General features: G+C 43.8%; 1 protein-coding gene and 1 long non-coding RNA gene across 3 annotated transcripts in view; one reads left to right on the forward strand and one right to left on the reverse strand.

The window, feature by feature from the left end:
- LOC134758038 (uncharacterized) overlaps nt 1-7,642 on the reverse strand; it is a 38,208-nt gene extending 30,566 nt beyond the window's left edge. Inside the window, exons 1-2 of the long non-coding RNA XR_010132780.1 lie at nt 7,525-7,642; nt 5,963-6,099 (exon numbers count right to left, since the gene is read on the reverse strand). This is a non-coding gene — a long non-coding RNA (uncharacterized lncRNA). The remainder of the gene's footprint in view (nt 1-5,962; nt 6,100-7,524) is intronic.
- A 2,085-nt stretch (nt 7,643-9,727) lies between these two features.
- LRRC3B (leucine rich repeat containing 3B) overlaps nt 9,728-12,899 on the forward strand; it is a 93,527-nt gene continuing 90,355 nt past the window's right edge. Inside the window, exon 1 of one of the 2 annotated variants that reach the window (XM_004033760.4) lies at nt 9,728-9,815. The gene's annotated coding sequence lies outside the window, so the exon portion shown is untranslated. The other variant, XM_055383165.2, reaches the window with a different exon arrangement.

Consider the following 12,899-nt stretch of genomic DNA (forward strand, 5'->3'; position numbering starts at 1 on the left):
GAAAGAAGAATGACAGGAGGTGAGGCTAGTGAAATAGGCAGACAGGAGATTATAATGAGACTTGTGGGCTGTGTAATGAAGTTAAAATGTTATCATGAACCATTGAAGAATTTTGAGCAAGGCATGTCACAGTCACATTAGCAGACTAAAAGGATCACTCAAACTGCTGTGCAGAGAATGGAAGGGAGGTAAGGGGAGAACTAGGGATGGTGAGACCTTTTAGGAGAATACTGAAGTACTCAGATGAGAAATAATAATGTTATGATTCAAGACAGCAGCTGGGAAGAGAGGAGAGAGAGATGGTGTGCTGTGGGCCATTAGATAGTTATTTAGGAGGTACATTTGGTTGCATTTGGTGGTGCACATGGAGGGTAAGGGTGACCTAAAAGTGAATATGTGGTGTGTGAAGAGAAGAATATAACTTTCAGGTGTTCTCATTTTGGAAAGATCTCTGCTTGCTGAAATCGTTAATGGCTCCTTGAATACAAAGTTGTGTGCCAGACATACCCAACAACCTGTAAATACAACTCAACTTTGATTCTTGTTAAAACTCCAGCAGGTACCTGTCTCCATTTAACTCTTGAGGAACTGAGTACCATGATTCGTAGAAGCAGGTCATTGGCCGCGAGTAAATATTGTGCTTTTTCTCTAGGGTAAGATCTCTATTTTTATTGAGCAACTGTCAGTAGGCCATGCAACACTGCCAACAACACACTGTAAATAGAATGAAGACAATTACCTCAGCAAAGATTAACGCAGAAAGTAAAATTGCACTTATGTAATACTCATCTTTCAGCCACTAAGACTAGCCTTCGGTTGGTCTCTCTGTGTCTGCATGAACATCATAACAGAGCAACAGCATCTGTGCTCATGTTGGAGGAATCTACCCTCTGTATCACTCCCTGTTCCTGTGTTCTCTAAAGCTTTCCTCAGAGCAGACATTAGAACATGAACTGCTCTCACTGATGATCTCTGAGCAAAATGCTGCAAACAGATGAGAGATAATATTAGCTAGCAACATATCAGCACTCTTCTGGTGTTTGGCAACTGCTTGTCAGTAAACTTCAGGAAAATGCTTGCATTTTGAGAGAATGTCAGGCCTGAGTGAAACTTTAGAGACATTCAAGCCAATCCTCTCATTTTACGGAAGAAAACACTGAAGCCTGAAGGGATTAGATGGCTTGTCTCTGGTTTCCTTAGTTCCTTTTAAGTTTAGAAAAAGGACTGAAACCTCCGCCTCCACTCCAGCAAGGGCATTTCCTCCACACCCTTGGCTTCTACGATGAAATCAGGACCATAGGGAAAGCTTCCTTGTCAAATCCTTGAAACACCCCCAGGGGGTGGAGAAAACTTTACAACAAAAGAAGAAAATAAACCCCATAATTAGAAACAGAATTGACTCCAGACCAACTAACAGAAATATTGTGCTGGCTTTCACAAGTTCTACAGAAGGAAGAAGGCAAGCCTGCATCAGCAACTCGAGGCTTACATGTGGATCTGGTGGAATGCTACCATTTTCATAAAACACACACAAATAACAAAAATAGCCATGATGGGGTGCAAAAGAAACAAGAAAAAACAATTGCTGAGAAGGGCCACATTGGCATCAGTTGTTGATGTCACCCTGCTTTATTTTTTTGCCCAAATCTCTGGCATTGAAAACTGAATTGGCTTATTATGTCTATTAAATTGTAGTAATAGGGATATTAACTACACCTTATCGGGCCAAATGTTACACCCGTAAAGTAACAAGAGGACATAAAGCATAATGGAGATTTTAGGGAAAAAAAATCAGATGCCTCAGAAGCAGACGTGGTGCTGTCCATATATCTATATATATATGTATACATACATATATATACGTGTGTGTGTATATATATACATATATATATACGTGTGTGTGTATATATATATATGTGTGTGTGTATATATATATATATATATATATATATCTCCACATTGGTCCCTATTTTAGTTAGAGGGAGAAGGAGGAGGGGGAAAGAGAGTATTTGCCAGGTACAGTGGTGTCATATATAATATCTCAATTGATTATTACAACCTTAAGAGGTGACTGTTTTATATTTACAGAGGAGTCGCAAAGATAGCACAGAGCTGTCATGTATCTTTCACACAACATTAACATTTTGCATCACCATGTGGGGCTAGCTTTTACCACTTTCTTGAGATATAATTCATCTATTTAAAGAATACACTTCAATGGCTTTTATTGATAGATATGGGACAACCAACACTTCAGTCAATCTTAAAACATTTTTATCACCTCAAAAGGAAACCTCACACTCTTTAGTTATCATGTTTTTCATCTCCAACCCATACCACAGCCCTAAGCAACCACTAATCTACTTTGTCTCTGTAAATTTCTCTGTCCCAGACATTTCATGTGAATAGAATAACACAATATGTGATCTTTTGTGACTGGCTTCTTATTCTACTTACCATAGTATCATGGTCTATCTATGCTATAGCATGTATCAGTACTTCATCCCTTTTTATGGCCAAGTAATATTTCATTATATGGCTATAATATATTTTCTCTTTCCATTTGTCAGTTGATGGAGACATTTGGGTTGTTTCTACCTTTTGGCTATTATGAATCATGTGAAGCTAATTTTGATGGAAATTAAAATGTCCACTGTATTGCAAATAAAGTTGATTGGAAACGTGATTTTAGATCTATAAGGACTTTGATATGTCCTAATACCTTACTTTTGAAGTAAACTGACTTGTTCATTCAGTGACTAAGACCCTCCCCAAAGTGCAAGTCGTTAAGCACATGGCAGGGTGCAGTCTGAACACGTTTGTGTCCTATGTACTTGATATCTTTAAAAGAGATAAATGTAAGGATAATTTTCAGTGTCTTCTTTTAAACTGATCAATCAGGTAATTTGACCCTCTCTTTTAGAGTTCAAGAGTGAATGGGCCAGAGAGATGCCTTAGTTGGGGGTATCCCAGATGCAAACCTTTGGGATAAGGGTGTGAATTCAAGAAATTTATTTGGAAAATTCTGGTAGAGTTACGGCAGTGAGACAAGGATGGGAAAGAAGCCAATAAAGGGTTCGCTTTTGGGCAAGCTAGTGTTGTGTGTAACGAGTGCTTAATCATATACAGGACTTCTGGGGCACAGTGTACAACATGCCTTAGAGACATCTCAAAAGAGGAGTTGCATGTGGGATATTTATCCATCAATTCTCATCAGTTATTGGTAATGGAGCAGTAAGTCCCCTGGCACTCGTCAAAAGACCAGGCATAGAGAAGCAGGTGCTTCCTTGCAGTTAGAAGCTGTGTGGTAGAGCAGCAACAGCTACAAGAGACTAAGATGTTATGAAGTCTCTTCATGGGAAGGCAAGAGGAGCAAGAGTGGAGCTTCCATCCTCATAATAAGACTTTCAGAGAAGACATTGATGAATACTGAGGCAACACCATAGACCTCCACTTACTTGTCTATAAAATGGGAACTAATTTTTTATTCATTAAACCCCTGATATTTAAAGCTGCAATTAAATATGAAGCAAAATACCAGTCTAGCTCTACGCCTTACATCTTAATACCTCAGGAAAGATTTCTGCCCTATAAAGAAACACATTAATATGTGATTGTGGGATGGTAGAAAAAACACATGTTTTGGAGACAGGTGATCCTGGGTTTAACCCCTAGCCTCAATATACAGAACCTGTGTGCCCTTGAGCAAACTGTTTTATCTATGAGAACAGTTGCCCTCCATCCCCACCCCAACATCTGGTAAAAAATGAAATTTTGACAACATTTTAGCACGATGGCTGTTTTATAGCATAAGTTCAATAAATGAGAATTTTTTCATATTCCTACTGGGATTAAGGAAGAGATGCAACAAGGAAATACATCAACTTATTCAATAAATATTAATATCCTACCCTACGTAGAATTCTATTCTAGTTGTTGGAATATGGTAGCAAAGGATCCAAATCTCTGCCTTCATGAAGTCTACATTCTAGTAAATTACAAACACTGGGATCACATTTTCACATTTAAGGTCCTATTTTTACTGTCTTGAAAAATAGTTCAGTTTATGTTGCTTTTGGGCTTTTAACTTTGAAAAATGTAAGCCTTATATCAAAGCATCCCAAAATACTTCTCTCCAACTTTTAATTAAACATTTTCTGAGAGTCATTCCTCAAATCTTTCTTTGATGTTGCATTAGTTGAAATTTTTTGGGTCCCAAATGATGGAAAGAAAATTTGAATGACTTTAAGTAAAAAGGGAAACTTATTGAAATGAGTGGATATATAAAAAGCTATGGGAAGAACAAAGACATGGCTGGACCTTTAAATAGCTGTATCCAGGGGCATAGAAGCTACAGGGAATTGCCCTGTCTCTCACATCTGTACCTGTGTGGCAGCTTTATCACTCATACTGCAATGTGGCTTTTTCCACATGGCAGACAATATACCTGCTCATTGCACCTATGATTTATATCTTGCAGCTTTAGCTACCAGAGAGGTTAACCCAACCCTCCCAGTTTTCTTATACAAAATTTCCAGAGGAGAGACAGTTCCACTTTGGGGCAAGGATTCTCTATTAGATTATGCAGCTTTGTAGTTACATCACAGTAATTATGTGACTGGGGCACTCCTAGAATCTTATAGGTACCCATACTATCTGTTAAGACATAGAACCCCAAGAAGGCCGATTCTCATGTCATGGTCACCTTTCTGGCAAGAAGCATGTATAAATAGCGGCTCTGAAAGTTGGAGAAATAAACAAATAATAGAGCTAGAAGAGACCACATCTTATTCAGTCCACACAGGTGTCCATTAGTAGAAATGAGCCAACAATACATTACTTTCTGCAAATTTGTCCAGTACATCCAAAACAAACACATTAAAAAGGGATTATTTACCATTTATGTGTCAGGGAAGTAATAATAATGTATGTATTACACATATTAATGTTACTGTGTGCTTCTAAAGTACTGTGGAACTTCAAAACATTTTCCAGTTTCAGGGAATTAATTAGCTTCCCTGTGAAGTAACTCATGACCAATATTGCCATTTTGGAAAATGAATGATTGAATTAGAAAGCCAAGGGATGTTGAATTATTTATTTTTTCAATAAGGGTATATCAAGCACATACTTCATGCATGTCTCAGGGCTGAGGGTTGTGGGGACATAAACTGAAAACGTCTCTGCTCTCAAGGAACTTAGAGTCTAGTAAGAAAGGGAGACTTCTCAACATTCAGCCCTAATACAAGTCAAAACAAGGCTCAGGTAAGATGGATAAATATGAGAGACTAGAGGAGGTGATGAGATAGGACTGGGAAGAGAGTTAAATTGCAGAGGCCTTTAAAAATACCATGAGAAATTTAGTCTTCCCTATGTGAAGACATCATTAATTTTTTTAATATAGAAACTATTATGAATTCATTTAATTGACTAAGACTCCAATTGTTGATGAAATTATCTCAACAAATAAAAGAAAAATTGATCCATTTGCCTAAATCGTTCAAATGATTCATTAGTTCACTGGTTCAGTTTGCCTGGTGTGTTCTGGACTAAAATTTATGATACTGTTTGAAGACTGGATGAATTTGTACAATTGATAAGGCTAAATTGTTCAGGTTTTCATTATCTGGAAAGGGTCTGACCCCTGTTGGAGCTCTCCTGGTGAACCCAACCGCTATGCGGTGAGGAAGTCTTTGAGAACCTGTGGTGTGATGCACAGGGAGAGCCCCGCATGGAGAGAAACTAAGGTCCCTGGTTCTCAACTCCTGTCGGATGCTCAACCAACAGCCAACAGCCAACACAGCCTGTCAGGTATATGGCGAGCCACGTGGGAAGTGGATTAGAGGTGCACATTACTCAGTGAGCCTTGTCCAAATTTTAGATTCAGGCTAAATAAATGATGGCTGTTATTTTAAGCCAAGAAGTTTAAGGATGGTTTGTTATTAGTAGTTAACTGGATCACCTTGTACAAAGGATTCATGGTAATCATATCTTCACATTTTCAACCCATTCATCCATTAGACAGCAGAGTTTCAGGCACCCCAGTGATTCAGATTTCAGAAACTCAATTCCTGGCCTCAGAGAAATGCATTTTCATTTCTGTAAAGAGTGTCAGAGAGAGAATACAATTTAAAATTCAAAGAATTTCCTTTACATGAAAAGTGTTCTGGAACATATTGATTTTTAAATTGTGTGCCCCTATTTCTAAAGAAAGTTAAACTGAAAACACCATAAATCATATTCCCCCCTGTATTTCTATAACATTTTTAATATACATAGAAAACTTGTACAAACCATCCTTCTCTGACCCAGAGGGGCCACTAAAGTAGATGTGAAGGTCATGGTCCTGCAGTGTTAGGCTTCCTTCTCTAGTTCACTAATCAAAAGTTACAAATATAGCTTCTGATCCCTCCTTTTTCTCTCTCCCTCTCTCTCTATTGGCTGTCAAGAGAAGGCAAGGGTAGCAACCAATCAGCTCTTTATATTAAACAGCATATTTTGCTGAGCTGGACTTGACTTCTGGTTGCTACAAAACAAATCTAAGTTTATATCAGAGGTGACAAACTCCATGCCCTGTCATTTATCCTTTTTATAGCATGGGTGACACCAACAGTCAACAAGTAATGTTGATGACTTGTTGATGAATCAACAAAAACAGAAAACTTCCAAATCTAGGGGTTTCCTATGTCCATAGTTAGTCGTATTTTAATTAAAAGACAATTAAATTAAAACAAATTCCGCAGTTATTTACTATATAATTTTACTTTATGATTACTACAGAATTTTTTTAAGACACCCCAAATCCCAGTGCCAACCGAGATAGCCACTGGTAATATTGAAGTATATCTTACTGTAGAAATGAGTCTATATATGTATATATTTTTACCAGAAAATATATCATACCTTAAACTCATGTTTATACATTTGTTTGCCAAATAAATCTATTTAATATATTGAGATTTTACTATGCATTAGGCACCATGCTAAGGGCTTCATAAATGCTATTTCACTTAGTTGCAACAATACTACAATGTAAATAACATCAACCCAATTATACAGCCGATGTATTGGAGGTTCAGGTCCATAATCACATAGTCAGCAAGTAGAAATGCCTGGCTTCAAACCCAGATTTGTCAACTCCAGATTTTATTTTTTACTATTCTACTTCTCACTTTGTGCATCTGAAATTTTTGACTAAAATTATATTACAACCATAAATCACGATAATATTCACCTACAACATTTTAGTGTCTGACTGATTTTCCATTGTATAGATTTACAAAATATTTTACCATTCCTCTCTTGGTAGACATTTGAGTTTAGTTTTGTTTCTTTTCATTTTTTCACTAATATAAACAACACTACAATGAATATCCAGGTAGATAAATCTTGTTGCTCAACCTTAGTTATTTCCTGAGGATGAATTTGAAGAATTAGAGTCACTGGAAAAATGAAATGCAAAAATGTTATGCTTTCAATAGCATGCCAAATTTCCCTTCAGAAAAACTACACCAAATTACATACCTGCTATCCACATGTATCTATGTTTGTGTTCTAAAATCTCCTTTAAAGAACAAAAACAAAAATTTAAAAAACAAACTTTAAACCACAATCTTTTAAATCACAGTATCATAACGTCTAAGAGACAGAATATATCTGAAGAGTCATTTAGTCTAATCTCCTGCATTATGGACATACTTTTTCATGCAGCATTCCTGATCTGAGGTATCTATCCTGCAATTTGTAGAAGGTGGGACAGAAAACAAACAAACAAATCTTAAATATCCTTAAACTACAAAGCAATTTTCTTCACCTCTGAGCAATGTAACACTGTTCAAACCGTTCTAAAATGCATCCAGAATAAGAGTGCTTCAATAGAAATGAGGAAACTTTGGCAGGCTTTCAACATACTTGACACAGGTCAAGAAATAATCAAGATTTTTTGGTCATTCTCCACTTGGAATGGGTTTGCTCTAGGTGCTGGCAGCTGAACATATATGTCTTGCTCTAGGCAGTTGCTTAGCAGTTTGGTTTTCTTTTGCTTTTGGGAATTCAGGAAACAGAGGTGGGTGGTCAGTGGGAGAAGGTTGATTGTCTAGAGACCAAAATGAATTAAATACTTTATTACCTTTCCAGTAAAGGGGCTGTGAGTCTAACTGTATGTGTGGCTCCCTCCACCACACCCTAAATCAAAAGTTCCATCCCTGGAGTCTCTTTAATTCTAGAGACACTGAGATTTAGCTCATACACAAGGAGAAAATGACCTTCAACTGGATAAGCTTTCCTTGAGTACCCATTAGATACGAAACACTGCTGGATGTTGCAGTGAGAACAAACAAACAAAAAGCACAGGGAATACTCATATGTGAGTGAAGAGATAAATCTATAAATATATAAGTTCCGCAAGTGATTGGCAAATAAAATTCTGAGAGGGCAAAGAGAGGGGAAAGATTTCTGCCTCGAGTCAGAGGACTGGGGTAGCGGAAAAAAGCTTTAGAAAAAAAGGTGGTATTTGTAGAGTCTGGAGAGGCGGGTTCTTCTGCCCCAAACTGGTGTCTACTGCAGATATGGTAAATAATTAAAATCATGAAATAAGAACATCACTAAAACCATTAATTTGACTTACTCTTAAAACACACGCGCGCACGCGAGCGCGCTCGCACACACACACACTGGCGTGCGCGCGCTTTTTTAAGGGGCCTTTAGACTCCATTTCGGCTGCAGGTTAAAGTCATCCCAGGAAGGAGAAAGGAAAATTGAATTCCACCTTCTTCTGATTTAGAAAGCTAGATCGGTTGAGGATCGGGATCAGGGACCACAACTCAACCCCGAAACTTTGGGCTTCCAGAACTGCAGGGGAAACTGATTCTGAGATCTGACAACGGACCCTGGGGCGGGAGGCGGGTACCTTATTCATAACCCTCCCTCACAATAGCGGAGCACAGTACTCGGCACCCAGTAAACACTCATTTGTCGAATTGATTTTAAGCCTCCGCTTTTCCCCCAAGGAGGGCAATCAATCCATTGCACGTTTTGCTCCTTTCACCAGCTTAATTCAGCTCTGATCTCAGTAGTTAGAAAAATAGGAGAAAGAATGGGGCCATAGCCTGCTGCAAGTAGAGCTGTTTAAGGGGGTGCGAGGAAGGAAGGCGAGAGCAGCAGAGGGAGTTAATACTCCTACCTCAGCTGGTCTCCGGCAGCCAACGCTCAGCCCCCGCCTCCTCTCTCCATTCCGGACCCCGCAACCGCGAGGCGAGAGAGCAGCGCCGGCGAGGCGCTGGCTGGGCTCTGACTGTCACGTTAATTCCCTGCTGCTTTTCTAGTCCCCAGCCGCCTCGCCCCTCCTCCCTCATTCCCAGCCTGGGTTTGGAGGCGATTTCCCTCTATTGACTGAGCCGACTGCATCTGGGCAAGCGGCGCTTTGCCTCTCTCCTGTCTTTGTCTGCTCTTCCTGCAAGGCTACGGCGCCTGGAGCAGGGTCTGCAGCGGCCGCCGCAGCAACGCGAGCCAAGTCGTGCCCCGCACGGCCGCCCGGGGCCGCACCCTCGCTCGCTGGCGGCGCCCGAAGACGCCAGCCGCGCCACGCACTGCCTGCGTCCCGCGCCCCAGCCGCCGCGCACCAACGCCGCCGCCTTCGCCGGGAGCCAAGCCCGCCGGGCCGGCCCGGTCCCAGGTGGGCAGCTCGGCTTGCAGCTGGTTGGAGGTGGCGGCCGCTGCAGCCCTGGCAGCGCGCACACCCCTAAGCATACGCACCCAACGCCTCCTACCTGAGCCACGAGGATGGAGCAGCCACCCCGGCCCGGGACTGGCGCAAGGTAAGGTGCAGCCGCCTGTTGCTTTTCGCAGAGCGCGGGATCATCCCTCTGCCCGGGTACCTAGGCCGTCCTTCCAAGGAACAAGTAGAGGAGAACTATTACACCAGTTCTCAGCCATGCTCTGTCTAAGCCTCCCTGATCCCTTTTGCGCAGACCCTGGGAGAGACCTCCTCCTGGAGAGGGAGAGTCGACCCTCTTTGCTCCTGTTCAGCCGGCTGCTATACAATAGTCTGCAAACTTTTGTGACCCCTTCCCTGCGCGGTGCTCACCCCGTGCTGTGCAAGTTGCAGGTTTAGTTCTTGCCCTTCCCCCAGCCCCTCTTGCCATATGCATCTGCCCATTTCTCTCTGTGTGTTCTTGCCAGTCGACTTTTCACTCCCCGCAGCTCTGGCTCCCGAGGCGAGGGTTTGGGACCCAGCAGTGCTGGTCCTGCCTCTAGGAGCTGGGTAGGGACAGAGAAGATGAAATAAGAGAGGTGGGACATGGAGGATGGCTGCGGCCACCCCTGAAGCTTCGTCCAGCGCGATGGGAGTCAGTCCATCCTTGCACACGCCACCCCCAACTCGGCAATGAAACCTTTGGAGTGGCTTGCGGCTGTGCGCCGTGGGAACTGCAAGTGCAGATATGGGTGGGTGAAGTAAGTGGCTCAGGGAGGGAAAGGCTGCTCGTGCGGTGGAGGAGGAAGTGAGGGTCGGGTAGATCTGCCCACGGTTGAGGGAAATGAAAAGGTACTGCTAATGTGGGCGAGCGGCCAGCCCTGAGAGGCCATCTGAGGAAGAGGAAAAGGGATTTGAGTCCGGAGGGCGCTGGCCTGGGTATGTAAATACAGATGGGGGAGGGGCTGGGTACCTGGGGGCGCGTGGAGACAAGGAATGGAGCCCCGGAATGCCGGGCCCTTGGGTACTTGGGAAGGCAGGTTGCTGAGTGCCTGGGATGGGGCGATCTCCCTCCCCAGAAGCAAACAAACCTCCCCGCGAGAATCTGAATGCGTTGGCATCTTGGGTGGTGACTGAATGGTCAGATCGTGGACTAGGGATGCTTCTCCAAGCTCTAAGAGGACCATAGTCTGCTCTCTTCTCTGGCACCCGCTTGCTTCTACGCTCGTTCACCTCCGCAGCCAGGTCGGTAGACCCACGCCCACCTTCCCTGCCAGGCACTCAGGAGTCGAGGATGTTTCCACAGCCGCAGTGTAGGAAGGGGACTCCTGCCTCCCAGGGGGAGACGTGTGTGCGGGGTAGAGGGGAGTCCCCAGCGCGCGGCGAGTAAACAGGGGTCCAAAGTGGTTGGAGGAGAGCGCAGGAGCGGAGGCTGCGGTGGAAGCCACTTTCCCCCGCCCCTCCACAAATCGCACCTGGGCGGAGCGAGGGAGTGGGGGGAGCCCTGTGCTGCGCCCGGGAGGCTGGGGAGCGCAGAGCTGGAGGGCGTGCAGGGAAACGCAGAGCTAGGAGGTGTGGGCCTCGGGTGAGGGGAGACCCAGCTCTTAGACCTGGGAGCCCAGACAGAGGTGGATCTGCCCACCTTGCAGCTTCCAGGTAGATTCTTCTTGTGGCTCCAGATGCTCTGGCGAATGCAGGAGCGGGAGGCTCTTTTCTCCTTTGCACCCCAGCAATCTGGAGTGCAAGACCGTTTGCGGGAGGGGGCTTAGTCAGCTGTTTCGAAGAGGCAGCCTCCCCTCCCTTTTATCCATCAAGCCCCTTATTTCCGGGTGGGGGCACAGTGACTGCCAAGGCCAGTAAGCACCTCACTTAACCCTTCTCTCCCTGAGGAGGTGCATGCTCCTCTCCCAGAGGTGCCTTTGGCTGAGAGTGAATCCCTGGTTCCTAGTAGCCCTATAGGGAAACATTTGGAGGTTGGGTGGGTTTGGAACCCTGTACAACCTTTAGGTCCTCCCTGTTCAGACCTTCCACGTGCAGGCTTTTCTTACTTTCTCCGCGGATGCCCTACAGAGGACTCCTGCTGCCTTGTACCAGTTGGGAAAAAGCAAAATTCAGAGCAGTTCCTTTTTCTGGGTCCCTCGCCTTGGCCACATCGGAGAAAACGTCTACTCGCCAGGGCTCCCGGGAGAAATCCCGAGGTCAGTCCCTCCCATTCTGGGGCACCCCTGGAGCAGCTAGCTCCCTGCCTAGCGGTGGCAAACTCCAGAGCCCCAAGGAGCAGAACGGGGATTCCCTGCGCGCAGGCTCCTGGTGCAGCTCCTGAGCACAAAGGCCACACCCTCACAGACCAGGCCTGGTGAGAGAGCCGGGCTTCTTCAGAAGTACCTGGATACCTGAGGTAGGATCCTAGACTTAAAACTCGCACTCCACGAGATTTAGCTCTGACCCCCCAAGGCTCATTTCTTTCTGGGTGCTTATCTATCGCCTGAATTTGCGCTCTGGCCACTTCTTTTTGCACGTAGAAACAAGTTAGACCATGTTCCTTGGCAACTTGAGGAAAGAGTCCAAATCCACACCAAGGTGGGTTTATTTCAGGTTGCTGAACTGTTCTGGGGAGACAAATAGTAATGTAACAATCAGCGCTAGCTAGCAGTTGTGGAGTTCTTACTATGTGCCAGACACTATCTTTGATGTTGTGTGTGTTTGTGTTAGATTTAACCCTCACAACAACCCTGAAAAATGGGTAGAGTTATTTATCTCATGTTATAGATGGAGAAACCCAGTATTGAAGAATTCAAGTTATTTGCTTATTGACGTTCAGCCAGGAAGTGGTGGGGCTGAGTGGTCTGGTGAGCAGAGAACACTGAGTGTGTCCCATACTCCCAGCCCTATTTGGTACTAAAAACCATTTGTCTAGAAGGAAGCATGAGTGAGGCCCCTAATCCTTTACTCCAAACTGCAGCAGCGTACTATAAGTGCCAGTCCTGGCCTGTGAGCCCCTGTGACTAGAGTATTAGGGAGACTGACGTTACATATCACCTGTCTCAAAGTTTGTTGGGGTGCACCTTGGTATAGCGGAATACTAGTAGTGGAAATTGATTTGGAGAACTGGCTACTGGTAATGGACTTCTCTTCTGAACCTTTTGTAGACATTCCCTTTTTAAATAGGAAGGTAAATGGAAGGAGGGATCCAAATATGAACAGAGAT

This window comes from Gorilla gorilla, chromosome 2 (genome assembly GCF_029281585.2).
Source record: "Gorilla gorilla gorilla isolate KB3781 chromosome 2, NHGRI_mGorGor1-v2.1_pri, whole genome shotgun sequence".
NCBI classification, from domain to species: domain Eukaryota; kingdom Metazoa; phylum Chordata; class Mammalia; order Primates; family Hominidae; genus Gorilla; species Gorilla gorilla.